The sequence below is a fragment of the Microcaecilia unicolor genome, chromosome 2, assembly GCF_901765095.1.
Source record: "Microcaecilia unicolor chromosome 2, aMicUni1.1, whole genome shotgun sequence".
Classification (NCBI taxonomy): domain Eukaryota; kingdom Metazoa; phylum Chordata; class Amphibia; order Gymnophiona; family Siphonopidae; genus Microcaecilia; species Microcaecilia unicolor.
In genome coordinates this window covers 601,346,756-601,365,809 of record NC_044032.1, presented here as the reverse complement: position 1 = coordinate 601,365,809, position 19,054 = coordinate 601,346,756, and the positions used below count along the sequence as shown (strand labels likewise).

General features: G+C 41.6%; 1 protein-coding gene across 2 annotated transcripts in view; it reads right to left on the bottom strand.

Moving 5' to 3' along the window:
• The window catches only part of FSTL5 (follistatin like 5), an 877,920-nt gene extending 859,202 nt beyond the window's left edge, over positions 1–18,718 (bottom strand). For both annotated transcript variants that reach the window (XM_030191590.1, XM_030191591.1), the window contains exon 1: positions 18,690–18,718. The gene's annotated coding sequence lies outside the window, so the exon portion shown is untranslated. The remainder of the gene's footprint in view (positions 1–18,689) is intronic.
• Positions 18,719–19,054: the final 336 nt, after the last annotated feature.

Below are 19,054 nucleotides of genomic sequence, written 5' to 3'. Positions count from 1 at the left end.
GAGGATACTTTGGATGGTTCCTTATATTTGGAGAACGCTTCTCTCCCTTGTATTTCCTCCAGTCAGGAAACATTTCTGATTGCTCCCATCATGGAAGATGACAAAGCCAACATGAATTTAGTGAAGGGTAATCTTGGCTGGCTTCCTAAAGGAAAAGTCCATAGACCATTATTAGAATAAGCAGCATAAAATATATTGTACTGTTTGGGGATCTTGCCAGGTACTTGTGACCTGGATTGGCCACTGTTGGAAACCGGATGCTGGGCTTTATGGACCTTCAGTCTGTCCCAGTATGGCAATACTTATGTACTTATACGTACTTATGAGTTGATTTTGGCAATTGGGGATGGTGCACTTAATCATGTGTCAAGCTCCAATGTGTTCAGGGCGGAGTTTATTAAAATTGTACATGAACAAACTGGATCCCCCTTGTTGAACCTTTTTAATTACATGGTTGGTCATGCCATTTTGCCTAATTCTTTGAAAACTGCACAGATGATTGTGTTATTAAAGCCACATAAAGACCCTTGTTCTCCAAATTATTATTGGCCCATTTGTTTGTTGAATTTTGAAACTAAGCTCTTTGCTAAATTTTTAGCTAATCGTCTGGCTCGGATTTTGCCTTCTCTGGAGTAACATTCTCAGGTGGGCTTTGTTCAAGGTCGAACTACAGTTAAGAACATTAGGAAGATTTTGGCCTCCTTGGAGACAGTGCAGCAGTATGCCTTACCTTCTCTTTTAATTAATTATTTTCTATGCTGAGAAGACATTTGATCGGGTTTACTGGAATTTTCTTTTTAGTGTTTTGAAGGCTTATGATATAGAAGGTTTCTTTTTGGATGCTGTGCAAGTTTTATATTCTGATCCTAGGGCTGTTATGTGGGTCAATGGGATTTTGTCTGCGCCTTGATGAATAACAAAAGGCGCAGACAAAATCCCATTGAGAGGTTGCTAGGATTTCAATTCTAGTTGCAGCAGCAGATCTGCATGAATGCCAATTTAGGGTACTTTATCAGGCCTTTATCTCTCAAACAAAACTTTTCAATACAGGCGGAACTGACACTCCCCTTTGTCATAAATGTAATCAGCAACCTAATTCCTTTTTTCACGCCTTTTTTGACCAATGTAATCCAATATTTAGAATGTCTTTTGGGATCCCCAATAACTGTATTGGCAATGGATCTTTTGTTGGATAAACATGAAGTGTTTTTGTTGCAGAATGCGGGTGGTCATCTGCTCATCCGCAAGGCAGCCCTTTTGGGTAAAAAGATTATGTTAAAGGTTTGGACTGTTCCTGACCCTCCTTCATTTTGGAATTTCCATAATTTTTTTTCATCATATTATGTTGACGAAGAAGCAGAGGGTAGGGGTGTCCTTAAAACGTAAAAACCAGTTCTTATCTGTGTTGGGTCCATTATACATTCCCTTTCTCCCACAGCCTGCCGTCTGATTCTGAATACTTTGTAATTTTGTATGAATTATTTTTGTTTTGTTTTATTTTTGTAGTGGGCTGGATGGTTGGGGTGTTAAATTTGTTTTGGGACAGATGTCCTTTGTCTTTCAGGGGACTGTACGACACAAAACTCCTCTGTGTTTTTGCTTGATTGATGTATCATTGTTCCCAGTGGTGCTTGACTTCTTTTGTTGTTTCTTGTTTGTTTGTTTGTTTGTTAATTGACTATACTAATAAACGGATTTAAACATAAACAGAAGTCTTCATTTCCTTTTTGTCAGGTTTTAAGTATCATACAATACTAGGGGCAGTCCTGTTTGATACTTTTGATTTCTTTATTTTGTCCTTTTATATCTTGGGAATTTAACGTTTGTCCTTTGCAGCACAAGAAACTTGCTTTCCAGTTGCTGCTGGTGTAATCCCCTGTTAGGTTGTGTTGGGGATTACTAGAAGAGTAAGTTCCCTAGAGAGAGTCACTGGGGGGAGTGACTGGGAGATCTCTTGGTGGGAAGAAGCCCAGCCCAAGGGGAGTAGTTTTGAAATACAGTGCAGAGAGATAGTGTCCTGGGAGGAAAGAGTGACAGGGGGAAGAGATTGCAAGGAGATAAGGAGGAGTGTTTGCCCTTTAGAAGGGTCTTTGGTTGCCTACAGGTTTAAGCTGTCTGCACTGTCCATTGATCTTGAGGAAGGAAAGGGGAATCCTGGAAAGCAGAGGGATTCTTTGGCTGTAAGAGGCCAGTTGTGGCTCTATAAAGTGGCAACCAGGAGTGAAGTGTGCTAGGAGTGGGTAGTGGAAGCCCCAGCCCAGGAGCAAGGGACCGGAGCTAGAGAGAGCTCGTCTCAGGACCAGGGTGCATCCGGAATGGGGGTCACTGCTGGAGGAGGGTCAGACCAAGGGGGTCTGAGCCCGATACGGAGAAGTTATACTGTGAGGAGGAATGCGCCTTTGGAAATAAAATTTCTCTACAGGATAGGCATGGAGAGGAGCCTTGTGAATATGTATATAGCCCCTGAAAGAAAGTGCCCTGTAAATGTACCTGAGGAGAATAGTAGAAAAGGTGTTCCTTCTGGGACTGATTGTGCTAGAGTTTATTAAGTGACTGTGAAGACAAGTAAAGTTAAAGTCTGCCTGTTGCAGAGGTTGCAATAAAACCTGATTTTGTTATTAAACCCTTTGGAGTGCCGTGTGGTTCCTGGACTGAAGAGATGAGTGGAAGCCAGAACTGGGAAAGTGTCTTCCAAACCCCTAGATCACTATTCTGGACCATTTACCTATTCCCAAGCTGGACTGCATGTGTGCTAGAACTGATGAGTGAGAGGAGATTGGCCCTGAATGTGAAAGTAAACTGAGATCTGTTTTGTGGCCCGGGGCCGGAGCTAGCACAAGGGTGAGACCCAGGTTATACTGGTTAAATAAGGGAGTGCAAAAACAAGTCTGTTTTGCAGTCCCCAAAACATCCCTATTTCTTCAGCTTCAGCTCAGCACAATAGAATTAAGTTTAAGCAACACACCACTATGCTACTCTCCCTCACAGTGCTTGCTACACTGGCAAGACAACAGTAAAACTCAAATGTATAAGGCAAAGAGCTAGCCACTCAGGTGCTTTGTCCAATAAATTCCATTTCATCAATGTTCAAGTCAGCAAGGCTGAGCCTCTGGCTCTTTTTCATCACACAGAACTTTCAGCTAAGCAGGGGACACCCCTCCCCCTTTTCTTCCTGCAGAGCTCTTTAAGGAGTGATTTCTATCATCCCAGGTAGAGGAGTGTGGTAGCCGTGTTAGTCCACTCTTAAGGTTATCAATAGAAATCAAACAAAATAAAACATGGAAAAGAAAATAAGATGATACCTTTTTTATTGGACATAACTTAATACATTTCTTGATTAGCTTTCGAAGGTTGCCCTTCTTCCTCAGATCGGAAATAAGCAAATGTGCTGGCTGACAGTGTATATAAGTGAAAACATTCAAGCATTACTATGACAGTCTGACAGGGTGGGAGGAGGGGGGTGGGTAGGAAGTATGCATGGGGACATCAAAGCATATCATTGATATTCTAACAGGGTGGGTGTGGATAGGTGATATTGATATCATCCCAGGGAATTTTGCTGTGTTATGCCTAACCCCTTTTCTGCTATTTCCTCAGGCCTGTCCCCCCCCCCCCCCCCCCCAATCTTTAAAGGAATGCCTACTGGGGAAGTTAGGGATCTTCTCCCAATTATTCAAGGCTTTACTCTTCCTTCCTGGCAGGGGCAGGGACTTTATCACAGTTAGTTGCTGGTTTGTTCCTACTCCCTTCATCAGAAAGGTATGCTAGGGAAGATAATGGCAGATATTTAAATACTTCTGAGCAGTGTCATAGCCACAAGTGAAGAGGATTTTTCAGTATCAAAATTTGGTAGTTCATGGCAATGGCATTTCTACAACTGACTGGAGTTACATCATCTTGGCTTGAGCTAATGCAAGATGCTCCTGCAGAAGCAGACAATCTCATCTAACAAAGTAACAAAAATTTTAATTGTGGATGGGTACCTAGAACTCTTGTTGATCAGCAGAACTGATCACCTCCATTGTTCCCCCCCCCCCCTCCTCTCTTTGATCAGTTAATGCTCCTGTTGGGCTGGGTGTACCACAAACCTAGAGTGCAGTTGAATCTTGGCATAATTTAAATTAATTACTGAAGTGCAAAAGAAGCAGCAAGAAGTGGAAGGCCAGACTGGATGCATTATACCAGGCGAGCAACACAAAAAGCAGAAAATGAAAGACACAGTGAAGATCAGACCCTTTCCATATTTGCTCAAAGACCCTCTTGCAGCACTTTAGATTTCATATTTGGTATAATGCATAATATATGATTTTAATTTAATTAACCATTGTGTACTTTTTATAATTATAATCAGGAACAGACATTACACACATAATTAATTTTTTGAGAACTTGTGTACTTGTTGTTTCTGTCTGTGTGCTTGATTTTAGACCAAATATCTATTACAATAAATGGTTTATTAGATCAATTGTCTTTTAGGCCAATGTTATCATTAGCTATCGTAGACCAACTGTCCATTAGGCAACCTGTAATTAGACCAATTGTAACCTATACACACATATCAATCACTAAACACATTAAAAACACCCCAACCCCCCTATCACAAACCCTTCCTTCCTCCCTCCATACCCCTATGCAATAGTTAAACCAGGTAATAAGTTCCTGGTAGGTCCTAAAAAATGGATCTATTTCTCATAGCTCATTTACAGAAATAAGCAATGGTCTTTCCAACTACAGTGGTGGAAATAAGTATTTGATCCCTTGCTGATTTTGTAAGTTTGCCCACTGACAAAGACATGAGCAGCCCATAATTGAAGGGTAGGTTATTGGTAACAGTGAGAGATAGCACATCACAAATTAAATCCGGAAAATCACATTGTGGAAAGTATATGAATTTATTTGCATTCTGCAGAGGGAAATAAGTATTTGATCCCCCACCAACCAGTAAGAGATCTGGCCCCTACAGACCAGGTAGATGCTCCAAATCAACTCGTTACCTGCATGACAGACAGCTGTCGGCAATGGTCACCTGTATGAAAGACACCTGTCCACAGACTCAGTGAATCAGTCAGACTCTAACCTCTACAAAATGGCCAAGAGCAAGGAGCTGTCTAAGGATGTCAGGGACAAGATCATACACCTGCACAAGGCTGGAATGGGCTACAAAACCATCAGTAAGACGCTGGGCGAGAAGGAGACAACTGTTGGTGCCATAGTAAGAAAATGGAAGAAGTACAAAATGACTGTCAATCGACAAAGATCTGGGGCTCCACGCAAAATCTCACCTCGTGGGGTATCCTTGATCATGAGGAAGGTTAGAAATCAGCCTACAACTACAAGGGGGGGACTTGTCAATGATCTCAAGGCAGCTGGGACCACTGTCACCACGAAAACCATTGGTAACACATTACGACATAACGGATTGCAATCCTGCAGTGCCCGCAAGGTCCCCCTGCTCCGGAAGGCACATGTGACGGCCCGTCTGAAGTTTGCCAGTGAACACCTGGATGATGCCGAGAGTGATTGGGAGAAGGTGCTGTGGTCAGATGAGACAAAAATTGAGCTCTTTGGCATGAACTCAACTCGCCGTGTTTGGAGGAAGAGAAATGCTGCCTATGACCCAAAGAACACCGTCCCCACTGTCAAGCATGGAGGTGGAAATGTTATGTTTTGGGGGTGTTTCTCTGCTAAGGGCACAGGACTACTTCACCGCATCAATGGGAGAATGGATGGGGCCATGTACCGTACAATTCTGAGTGACAACCTCCTTCCCTCCGCCAGGGCCTTAAAAATGGGTCGTGGCTGGGTCTTCCAGCACGACAATGACCCAAAACATACAGCCAAGGCAACAAAGGAGTGGCTCAGGAAGAAGCACATTAGGGTCATGGAGTGGCCTAGCCAGTCACCAGACCTTAATCCCATTGAAAACTTATGGAGGGAGCTGAAGCTGCGAGTTGCCAAGCGACAGCCCAGAACTCTTAATGATTTAGAGATGATCTGCAAAGAGGAGTGGACCAAAATTCCTCCTGACATGTGTGCAAACCTCATCATCAACTACAGAAGACGTCTGACCGCTGTGCTTGCCAACAAGGGTTTTGCCACCAAGTATTAGGTCTTGTTTGCCAGAGGGATTAAATACTTATTTCCCTCTGCAGAATGCAAATAAATTCATATACTTTCCACAATGTGATTTTCAGGATTTAATTTGTGATGTGCTATCTCTCACTGTTACCAATAACCTACCCTTCAATTATGGGCTGCTCATGTCTTTGTCAGTGGGCAAACTTACAAAATCAGCAAGGGATCAAATACTTATTTCCACCACTGTATCTGGCTAATACCTTTTAGGGGCTTTTCCTCCAGGAGCTTGTCCGAATCGTTTCTGAACCTTGCTATGTTAGTCAGTTCGATCACGTTCTCTGGCAACAGCTGCATGGCTATTGATAATCACTTTGGCGAAAGTTATCAATGTGGGTTGCCATTAAGATGTGTTACTTTACTGTTAACCCCGGTTATTAGTAACTAGGTCTCATTGCATGAAAGGGGACTTGTGATAAAATAGCATGCCTTAATGGTAGCCCTTGCTAAAATACACCCCTTAATAATAAGAGAGAGAGAACAGAAATTGTTTCAAATGTTGAAACTGTGTCAAATTGTAATGCAGTAACAGAATATAATTCCAGATGATGCATTTTAAATTTTGCTTGATATAAAGCAAAGTATTTGAACCAATGTTTTTTTCATGTTTATGATAGTGAAACTAATCAGGCCATTAAGACTCAGGTCTGGCTATTGCAGTTGTCTTCAAACTAATACATATATATATAGTTTTCTTGGTGTGCTAGTGTGCAGACAAAGGTCATGTTTTCTCTGTTATTAGTGTAGTGTTTCATCAAGATGTGAAGATGATAAAGCACACTCTCTGATACAATGAATTTGCAAACTTGAGACTGTCTAATCTCATGATCTCAGTTTAGAAATTGGTCAGTATTTTGATGTACCAACCAGTTAGATATTTTGTGCTGCTTGGAAACTGAGTGAAAAGTTAAAATAAAGATAGATACAGACAAGGACAATACAGAGACAAAGGCAACAACCATACAGGAAAACTAGGGGCAAAACATCATTTTCTAATGGGAGGGAAAGGGAAGTGTAAGATTACAGTGGGAAGTCAAAACTGGGGCCTACATCATCATAAACAATTGTTAAAATGGAATGCATTCTTACAGAAAAAAGTATTAAGTGCATTCTTGAATATCCTATATGATGATTCTGATTGTATGTTGATAGATAAGTTGCTGCATAGCTGAGAGGGAATAACACCAAAAGAAAATTGTCTAGTTGTGTCCAGTAGATATAAATAAACACTACCAGAAGGTGATAGCGCAAAGATTGTAATGAATAAGATTATGTGTATGGAACAAGTGAGCTAGCAAACAATGCAGACAGACCAGTATAAAAAATTTGGGGGCCCTTTTACTAAGCCACATAGGGGCCTACGCGTGCCGAACATGCGCCAAATTGGAGTTACCGTCCAGTTACCGTGTGGCCCTTGTGGTAATTTCAATTTTGGCGTGTGTCCGCAAAGCGCATCTGAAATGTTTTTTTTTATTTTCTGGCACACGTAATGGACTTGCGCCAAGTGGCATTTGACGCACGTAGGCCATTACCCCCCAGCAGTAGCGTATGTACAGGTGGGCCTGGGTGGGCTGTAGCCCACCCAAAATTGTGGCTCTCTTGCTGTGGCTGGTGAGAATCTTCAAACCCCACCAGCTAAAGATTTCCTCCTTGTCAGGCAGCCAATGCTCTTCCAAATGGCAGCTGGCACCACACACCAGCCCCTCTGCACCAGGGACGTAGCTACGTGGGGCCATGGGGGCCTGGGCCCCCGTAGATTTGACCCTGGACATCCCCTGCCGACGACCCTCTCGACCCCCCCTCCTGCCGCAAACCCGCTGTCACCTACCTTAGCTGGCGGAGAGCCCCAACACCCGCCAGCCAAGGTCCTCTTCTTCCTACAGAATGAAGGAAGGAGAGGACCTTGGCTGGCGGGGGTTGGGGTCCCTCGCCAGCAAAGGTAGGCGACGGCGGGGGAAGGTTGGCGGCGGGAGGGGGGGTTGAGAGGATCATCGGCGGGGGGGGGGGTCAAAGTTGGTGTTGGTGGTGGCGGTGGCGGGTCGGCAATGGTGGGGGGGGGGGTTGGCAGTGCCGGGGGGGGCTAAAATGTGACCCCTCACCTCAGGCTCTGGACCCCCCTCTCCCCGAAGTCTGGCTATGCCCCTGCTCTGCACATGCTCAGTTTTTACCAGGTGGAAGCACTGATATGCACTACTGGCAGCGGCATCAGCTCAAATCAAGTGCTGTCAGCTGCTGCTTGGAAGAGCACTGGCTGCCCGAGGAGGAGGAAATGTTCAGCTGGCGCAGTTTGGGGATCCCTACCCGCTCAGGTATTTAATATTTTGTGTTTGAGGATAAGGGGAGAGCAGAGTTGAGGGGGGCCCAGGAGGGACTGAATGCCATGCCCATCCATTTTGGGCTCAGGCCCACCCAAAATTGGCTGTCTAGCTACGCCCCTGCCGCCCAGATTCTTTACCGCTAGGTCAATGGCTGGCGGTAAGGTCTCAGACCCAAAATGGACACGTAGCAATTTTGGTTTTGCCTCATGATCATTTTCGGCCCCCCCAAAAAGAGGCCTTTTTTACAGGTGCGCTAAAAAAATGGATCGGTGCATGCCGAAAACCTGCGCCTACTCTACCGCAAACCATTTTTCAGCGCGCCTTTGTAAAAGGACCCCTAGATAAGTATACACAGTAGGTAAACAAAGTTTATCATGATAAAAGAAAAAGCAAATCGATGGGAACCTGAAATAAGTTTAACTGCTGAATTTTGCAAGACTTGGAGTTGAGATTGTGCTTAGGACTTATAGATATTATAAATTAACACTAGTTTAGGTGGCTTAATACAAAAGTAAGGAAAAGGATACATAGAGCTTTCAGGGCCCAAACTGAGCAAATGGAATGGGTCATTTTTAACTCAAAGAAAGATTTCTTCTCTAGTATGGAAATGTGAGAATGAATGTCAGTTTATTATCAATGAACTGACTTTTCATTCATTATATTCTCGTTCAGATTTAAACATGACTCCTAGGTGGCCAGCAGGAAGTTTGCAACATCTGTTAAACCCACAGTGTTCTGGATATTAGTATCATAGACTAATGGGGCAAGTCTACTATGCCATACTAATGCCTGCCTCTTCAGTCTGTTCCTCTCCTGCTGGGCCTTCCTTATGTACTCAGTCCCATAGGGTGATAGGGCTAGGCTTAAGGCAAGCCTGGAGTGTCTAGTCACTTTGCAGTCATTTTACTAAGCTGCAGTTAGCGCTAGCATGCACATACTGCAGCTTAAACTGACTTACTGAAGACTTATTTAGGCTTCCAGTGCTAAGTTTGAAATCAGCGTGTGCTAACTGCACACACAAAAAAATTATTTTTGCATAGAGAGGGAGTGTCTGGGGGTAGAGAGTGGACATTTCTGTACTAATCAGTTAGCACAGGATTATCACATAGGCTCTTACTGCCACTCTTACAGGTGTGGGTAAGAGCTAACAGTAATTTTTTTTAATGATCATATGCTAATGGCAACATTAGCACATGGCCATTAATGCAAAAAGGAAATAGGTCATTTTACTGCTGTGGTACAATTGGCCTTAGCATTTGGGAAAATCATGCATAAGGGCGTGTTAAAGCCACATTATACCGTAACTTAGTAAAAGGACTCCTTTGCTCCCCTCCTGCCATATTACTCACAGTAATACACTAAATGACGGCAGATAAAGACGTGCATGGTCTATTCAGTCTACCTAACAAGATGGCTAGGGCAGCACCCACCACGATGCAGGCCAAAGCCACCCATGCTTAAGCACAGCTTGGTAAGTCTCCACCATGTCAACCACATATAGGCAGCCGAACATGACAGTCTTGGTTATAACCCCAAGTTTTAGTATTCAGCTTACCAGTCAAGATGTCTTCCCTCCCCCTGAGCTACATACCACACTCATTTGTAGATCACTTTGTCACGTACTGCAACACTGGAGCTGCCAAATCTTTACCAGTCTTTTGCTAGTTGTGAAACATAGAATGTAGAAGTCTGTCTGGCTCTGGCCTAGTTCCTACTACTTTTGTCCAACATAAGCACCTCAACAGCCATGTTGTGTTTTCATCCTCTTTCTATTTAGGCATCCACTCTGTCTATCCCACACATTTTTAATTTGCTCACCACTACCCCCTCTGTGAAAAAGTATTTCCTGACATTACTCTTAATTCTACCTCCCTGCAACCTCAATTCATGTCTTCTAGTTCTACCACCCCAGGTTTGTTTGTATATTATTAATACCTTTCAAGTATGTAAATGTCAGTATCTTATCACCTCTCTCTCTCTCTCTCTCTCTCCATTTTTCTGGCATATACATGTTCAGGTCCTCCGGTCTCTTCTCATATGCCTTTGTGGACAAACACTGTACCATGTTTGTTGCCTTCCTATGAACTGCTTCAAGTCTTTATATCCTTGAAGATATATGGCCTCCAAAAGTGAACACAATATTCCAAGCAGGGCCTCACCAACAACTTTTACGGGGGCATCAATACCTTCTTTCTTCTTCTGGTTATGACTCTCTCTATATACAGCCTAGAATTCTTCAGGTAACAGCCACCACTTTGTCACATTGCTTTTCCATCTTGAGCTCCTCACCCCAAGGTCTCCCTCCTGATCAGTACACACTAGGGGGTGAAAAACTGACACACGTGACTCTTGGATTTCTACACCCCCAAGTTCATTTCTCTGCACTTCTTTGCATTAAAGTTTAACTGCCAAGTAGCCTAAAGGTTAGTGCAGTGGACTTTGATCCTGTGGAACTGAGTTCAATTCCCACTGCAGCCCCGTGTGACTCTGGGCAAGTCACTTAACCCTCCATTGCCCCTGGTACAAAATAAGTACCTGAATATATGTAAACCACTTTGAATGTAGTTGCAAAAACCTCAGAAAGGCGGTTTATCAAGTCCCATTTCCCTTTCAACCATTCTTCTAAGTTTTTGAAGGTCTCTTCACATTTTGTCCACTCCCTCCGGGGAGTCATTCACAAAAAGGCAAACTTGTCCTTCTAACCCTTCAGCAATGTCACTCACAAATATGAACCTCCCCTCATCTCTAAGGATTTATTAAACAAATCTTTAAGAGGACTCGCCTGAACCTGTCTGAGCACCCTCGAGATTCTGAGATGGATGCCATCTGGCCCCATGGCTTTGTCCACTTTCAATTTTTAAAGTTGTTTATAAATGCTTTCTTCCAAATACAGCGTTATCAACTTTACTTTAATATGTACCTTTATCAGCTGACCAAGGTCTTTCTCAATGATGTTCTTCCATAGTGAAGACAGAACAGAAGTATTGCTTAAACACATCTGCTCTTTCCTCACTCTTTACATAGTGGTTCATAGCATCTTTCAGTCTTGCAATTCCATTTCTATCCTTCCTCCATTCACTAATTTACACCTGAAAAAACTGTCTTGTTGCCCTTCTTTATATTTTTAGCCATTTGTTCTTCCACCAGAGCCTTTGCCAGTCATATTTATTTCATCACTTTTTAGTTTATCTGGTAATTTATTTTTTATTTGTTACATTTGTACCCCGCACTTTCCCACTCATGGCAGGCTCAATGCGGCTTACATAGGGCAATGGAGGGTTAAGTGACTTGCCCAGAGTCACAAGGAGCTGCCTGTGCGGGGAACCGAACTCAGTTGCTCAGGACCAAAGTCCACCACCCTAACCACTAGGCCACTCCTCCACTCAGTTTATCTGGTAATCTCTTCTGTGTTCCTCTTCTTGCGTTCTTTTGTATTTCATGAATACCACTGCTTTTGCCTTTATTTTGTCAGCGACTTTGGTGAACCATATCAGCTTCCTTTCTTGTTTACCTTCCTTATATAAAGGTTTGTTGCTGATTTTATAGCTCCTTTCAGTTTGAACCACTGCTCTTACATCTTCCCATATCATTAGCTCTTTCTTCAGGTGCTCCTCCATTTTAACAAAGACAGCATGCTTAAAATCCAGGATTTTGTGTCTACACTCCGCTTTAGCTTTTATATCAAACCATACAGTGTGATGCTCACTACTGGCCAGGTGGGCACCCACCCAAGACGCTGTGCTCACAAATGGAGATAGCGTTTCCAAGATCTAGCGTCAACCTTCCCCTCATGAGTTTGTAATCATTTGTCGTAGCAGTGCACTTTGAAAAGCATCCACTATCAATCTAATCTTTCTGATTCACCAGATGGGACCTTCCAATTCACAACAAGTTCTCCTTGCTATATCTGATATGAAACAGCTGTAAAAAGAAAGCAAAAAAAAAAAAAAAACCACCTCACATTCTTCATATCTTAAGCCTTCTCCTGTCTTAACACTTCATATTCTGGTCAACTTATTTATTTATTTATTTATTTATTGTGCATTTATATCCCACATTTTCCCACTCATGCAGGCACAATGTGGCTTACAAAAAATTAGGCAGATATACAAACAAGCTGTAACTTAGTTATACTAGATATAGTTTTTGATAACTCTTTGATATAATTTTTTGATCAAGGCTTTTCTATATTTTTCAGATTTTTTTTTGTAAGAATCCTCTTTATTGGGTAAGATTATTTTAAAAAATGTTTAGGTAGTCTGTACAAAAATATTATACTTCCATAGAATACCATTAAGAATGAGCCAAGGTCAATACTTCAGTTGATAAATAATCAACATTCATTTATCAAGTACCTACTCAAGGTCAGCTCCTTCTGGTGGCTGTTACGAAAAACTCTCCTAGAAATTAGTCTCATTTAATTGAAATAGAAATTAAACTGTGAACTTTAATCTACTACAATCAAAACAGTATTAATTTAATTTAATAACACATTTGTATTCTGCTTCACAAAAAATATAATTGGCTCAAGGTAGATTTCGGGAACCTATGATTATTGCAATTCATAATACTAAATCAATACAAAATCTCTGAAACAAATATTAATTTAAAAAACCTCCAGTAGACATTAACCCCCGGATTCTATATAGCGCGCCTAGAGATCCATGCTTAAACCCAGGCAAATTCTGTAATAGCACATGTAACTTAATTGGCTTAACAGGCTAAGCAGCTTTGATAACAGCACTTAACAAGCAATAAAAAGTACTAATTTGTAATATTAGAGTTTACATGCACAGCTCGCTAAGTGTATTCTGTCATGAACTAGGCCTAAATTCTAATGTGCCAGCTTCTCTTACATAAGCGCAGAACTATGGAATGGGCTCCCAAAAGCTGTGAAAACAATCCACAACCACTTGAACTTCAGGAAATCACTAAAAACCAACCTCTTCAAAAAGGCCTACCCCAACGACCCCACGTAACCCTCTTCACCTACCAACACAGCATGGCTATGAACGCACAGGACAACACACAATCTTCATCCATTTCGACCCTCCACTTATAAGTCATACAATCACTATACAACTTTGCATTTGTTATCCACCGACTGGGCAAACACCTTTGATGGTACTATGTAAGCCACATTGAGCCTGCAAATAGGCTGGAAAATGTGGGGTACAAATGCAATAAATAAATAAGGGCATGGCTATGGGTGTGGAAATGGGCATTTCAAAATTTATGCACATACTTACAGAATATTGTCCAGTGCGTGTAAATCTACATGAAGGAATTTATGCCACATTTTTATTGCTGTAAATTGAGGTGCATAGTTTTAAGCACTGGGATGTCAACTAAGCGAATTCTATATACCACGCCTAAATTTAGGTGCCGCATATAGAATACGCTTAGGCAGAAATGTTTACCACATGTATTTTTTTAGGTGCCCTATATAGAATCTGGCCTTAAGAGGCCCTTTTACTTAGCTGAATTAGGTGCTAATTCATGCCTGATGCAGCTTAAAATGGCATATCACGGGACATGCTCAGGCGTCATGCAGCAACTGCCAAATGTGCACACACTAACGGGGGAATTCTAATGGTACTCAGTTGCATTTTCAGACCAATGGTGTAGCTACTATGGGGCCATGGGGGCCGGGGCCCATTTGGCCCTGGACCCCCTGCCGATGACCCTCTCAACCCCCCCCTCCCGCCGCCAACCTGCTGTCAACCCGCCGTCACTGTCTACTACCTTTGCTGATGGGGGACCCCAACCCCCACCAGCCGAAGTCTTCTTCCTTTGTTTGGTTTCCGAGTCTGATGTCCTCCATGTTGTACGTGCAGGACATCAATCAGACTCGGAAACCAAACGAAGGAAGAAGACTTCGGCTGGCAGGGGTTGGGGTCCCCCGCCAGCAAAGGTAGGCGACGGCGGGGAAGATGGGAGCGGGCGGGGGTCAAGAGGGTCATCTGCAGGGGGGGTCAAAGTTGTTCGTGGTGGTGCTGGCGGTGGGTGGAGAGTGGCAGTGTTGGGGTGGGGCTAAAAAGTGCCCCCTCACCTCGGGCTCTGGACCCCCCCTCCTGCCGAAGTCTGGCTATGCCCCTGGTTCAGACTTGGGTGTGTGCCCAATTTGCACTTGCAGTATAATTGTACAATGAGCCAATTAAGACCAATAATTTGGAGCTATCAATTATTGGCGCTAATTGGCAACAATTTGGATTTATGTGCACATCTTGCTAAGCGCTATTTTATAAAGATGTGCATGTTAATCTTTCACCATGCAACTGAAAAGAAGGGGAGGTGGCAATGGGAGAAGTAGGGGCAGGTCAGGGGCATTCACTAAGGGGGTCTTTTACTAAGCCATGGTAGCATTTTTAGCTCACGGTAGAAATCAACTGCAGTAAATGCTAACGCCCATTATATTGCTATGGATGTCTCTGTGTTTATCACCAGCTGGTTTCTACCGCGAGCTAAAAACGCTACCGTGGCTTACTAAATGACCCCCCCTAAAGATACATACACTATTATAGATTTCAGGGGATCCGCATAATTTATGTGAGAGGATTTACATCAGGTTTCAGCAGGTGTAAATCCTCATGCCTAAAGTTGGGCACAGATCCTGGCGCTACATGCTATTCTATAAAACAGCACCCAAATTGGAGAGCCGTTTGTAGAGTGGCACTCATTTTTTTCAGTAGTCCTAACTGTGCACTTACCCCCCCCCCCCCCCCCCCGTTTACTAAGCCGCGAAGTAATGACAACACAGCCCATTCAAAAGTGAATGGGCTGTGTCGGCATTCCTGCACTGCAACCACTAGCGTGTTTTAATAGACAAGGGGGGGGGTTAATCATTATATTTTTTTTTTGATGGGGCATGTCAGGGAGTGGAGAGTGGGGCATTCATGAGCTAATCAGTTAATGCAGCTACATTACTGCACACTAACTGGTTAGTGCACGGATATCACGTGAGCCCTTAACACCTACAAATATGTGGAAGTAAATGCACATTCGGTAATTTTTGGAAATGGTCATGCACAGATGGCAACATTAGTGCACGTCTATTAATTACAAAATAGATGTTTTATGGCTATGGTAAAAATGGTCTTAGCACATGTGGAAGACCCGAATAAGGTCGCACTATGGCCACTATTTACAGTAGTTTAGTAAAAGGACCTCAAAAATATTACTTATAAAGGAAGGTTTTCATTGCTGTCTAAACTGCAGGTAATTTTAAAGGGAGAGAATTCCATAATTCTGGGCCAATGCCAGTTATGAGTCTCCTGTATCAAGATTTCAGTCTAAAAAGACTTAACAGCAGATACAGATACTTGATGTTCATTTTCATATCTTAGTACCCAATTTTCCATAGACTTTGGAGCACGGCCATTTAACATTTTGAACATAAAAAGTAACAATTTGAAGACTATTCTAGCTCTTATAGGCAACCAATGACGTTTCACCAAGTAGGGAGTTGCCCTATCATCTGCTTAAAAAATCCCCCAAAGATCATCTTAGACACCACAGTTTCCAGCAGCTGCAAATAAGGCAGCTGTAATGGAGAACGTTTTAGAGTATCTAATTACCAATAATCAAGTGTTAAGATTGTATCCTGTACAATTACCTGTAAATGTATTTTAAAGTAGTGTCTGATGTGGCAACGTTGATGTAGTTTACCATATTTTTTTTTATTAAAAAAAAAACTTTATCCATAGTCAGAGTAGAATCCAAGGAGACTCCTAACAGCTTGATTTCCTTCCCAGCATAGAAGTAGTTGGAAAAAAACCCTGCTATAACTGGAACTCCAGAAGGCTTAGTCTCCTGGTTACCACCTGCCCAAAGAATTTAGCCTTTTCAGGGTTAATTTTCAAATCTTTCTCACTCATTCATATCTGAATGAAAGAAAACACCCTGCCCATTTCTGCATACACTTCCAGAATAGAAGTATTGACCGGAAAAAATAATACAATATCAACATATGAATATGATTGTTAAGCCTGCTGACATATTGACTTAATGATTGCATATAGACATATAGCTGCTTAAATATAACACTTTGAACTTGACTGAAACAACACAGTGTTATTTTTAATCACTCACTTCTAAGCCCATAATAAGAAAAGAAGAGAGATTTAGAATCCCAGGACCAACTGCATCAGTTAAGATTTAGAGTTAGCTAACAGTTCTGCGTCAAAAACAGTTTTAAAGTAAATTTGTCTATTCCAGTTGCAACTAAAAATACTGGCATTTCTCTTATAATGTACTGGTACGATTAGGTATCATAAAATATTAAAATTGCATTTTGCATAGGAAAAAGCTGATATTATATCCCAGAACCCCCCCTCCAAATACGTTAATGTATTTCATAAATGTTTTACATTAGTATAAAACAAATAATTAACAGCTGCACTTATTTGTTTTGAAAATTCTGCACTAAATGGCTATAATATAGCAAGAAGGGTTAGAACCACAAATAATGCAAAATTAAATTAAAAGCATCACTTTTTTTCAGAAGATTTTATAGTTTTTTCTTTTCTTTTTTAATTTTAGAAACCTAGAAAACATACTAGTACTAAATTAATAACTGGCTAATAATTGCTCCAATGAACCAGATAAGCTACAACTTATCAATCAAATCAAACTATAAACGCTATCAAATGTATCCATTACATGTTAGGAAGATAGTTTGAAACACATTTTTCTGCTTTGTTTGTCTGTTTTAAATAAACTATTATCACCAGAGCTTTGTGCTGAATTTTTGGCACTGCTGAAATTTTAATTAAGAAAATGCACGCTTTTGACTGTAAATACGGAGTTTTCCTCTGATATTGTCATGTGACTAAAGACTCTTGAACTTTACCAAATTATAACAAAAATTGTGCTGTGAAGCTGAAACAACTATTTCCAGTGATAAGGGAAGCGTGCTCATGCCACCAACTGAACACAAGAAGTAACATCCAGATCTCGGGAATTCAGTGGATAGTCTGCCTGCTGCATAAACAACCATAGTCTGCACATTCAGTAAGCACGATTTACCCATATATTTACTGGCAGAATAAACAGTAATAGATTGCCACCTGTAGTAATCCCTAGAGAACATTTTTTTTCCCTTTAGGTTTCTGATTGATGCCGCCGAAAGAAAAGAACAGTTTCAACACTAACAGAGAATGGAGAAAAAAAAAATGCCGGAGAAATATCACGAAATTACCAGCACCTAAAATTCTTGAATATATGAGATAGTTGTGCGTTTCATTTATTATTCATTATATATGGGAAGGTTTTTTTCTCAGTTTACTCTGAGAGTTGATGACATACAACTTTTAGGAAGTCCTCAAAAATGTTGGCAGAGAATTGCAAGATATAAAAGAACAGAATTACATTTAAATGCGCCCTAAAAAGCATATAAAAATATAAGGGCAGGGTCATATAATGTTTCAGTGACACTTTACTTAAAAAAACGGCTTTAAGTTCTAAAGTTTAGCAGCAGCCAAATGATTTGCATTTATAATGTCTTTCTTCCAAACCGCATCTCAATACATTACATTTCTTACACCTTGAAAACATGCATGCAGCAAGCTGTGAGATAGAATCCCTGAATATAGTGCATTAGTACCGCTACTCAATTATAGCTTGATCTAAAACTAATTATTAACCTGCACTGCCATATAATACAGTCCTGAAAACAATGTCATTTAACATAATATTTTATTATGAAGCCAAATGGCAGGCACTTTTTTTTTTGGGGGGGGGGGGGGGGAAGGGCTTGGCCGCTAGAGTTCTTAAGTTAAAGTAAAATAAATGTGGGTGCACATGCATTAAGAGAATTTGGACTTTCATGACAAAAATGGTAAATTACTGTGGAATTACTCCAACATAACAGTCACCACACATCAGGCAAAATAAGAACATCTTAACAGAGACAGACACAACCTACATCAAGCCTATGAACTCCCTGCAATGTATAAGCTACAGCTTGGTTTGAAACCCTGGAGTTCGAACTGCAAACAGTGCCGCAGAAAAATACTTCAAATGATGTTTTAGGTACTGCACATGAAGTCATGCCCAATATACTGTCGCAAGTGTTCTTAAGAAAAGGGTGCAAGGTCTTACCTAATCCATAATAGCACAACTGGAAAAGCAGAGATTCTACTCGAAAAGACAGAGAGAGAGAGAAACCCCCTTTCTTAAACTTAGAAAGCTTCTCCATGCAAAAAGAACTAGTATTAATATATCTAAGGGACTCACCAAGCTCACACGTTCGTGGTCGCTGCAAAGTAAAACGAACTAAGGAAACCAGCGCATGCGTATATTTGAAGCCAGTCCTGGCTTTCAAAAAGGGGAAAACAAGGGGGTATTGTGAGCAGCGACGAGAGCACTGAAAACAGGAACAGGGAAGGAAAAAAAAGAATACAGGAAGAAGGAAAAGGCGACATGCTGAGCACAGATATCCTTGGTCTCTGTGATGTACACAAAACAGTGAAGACATGTCTAAGGAGCCTACATATGCACATACTGAGAGCCTTTCTTTACTTCCACACTAATGGACGGCATGAGCTAAGCCGTATGTACTGTTGTACTGTAGACAATAGCACCGTTGCATAGGGAGGGTA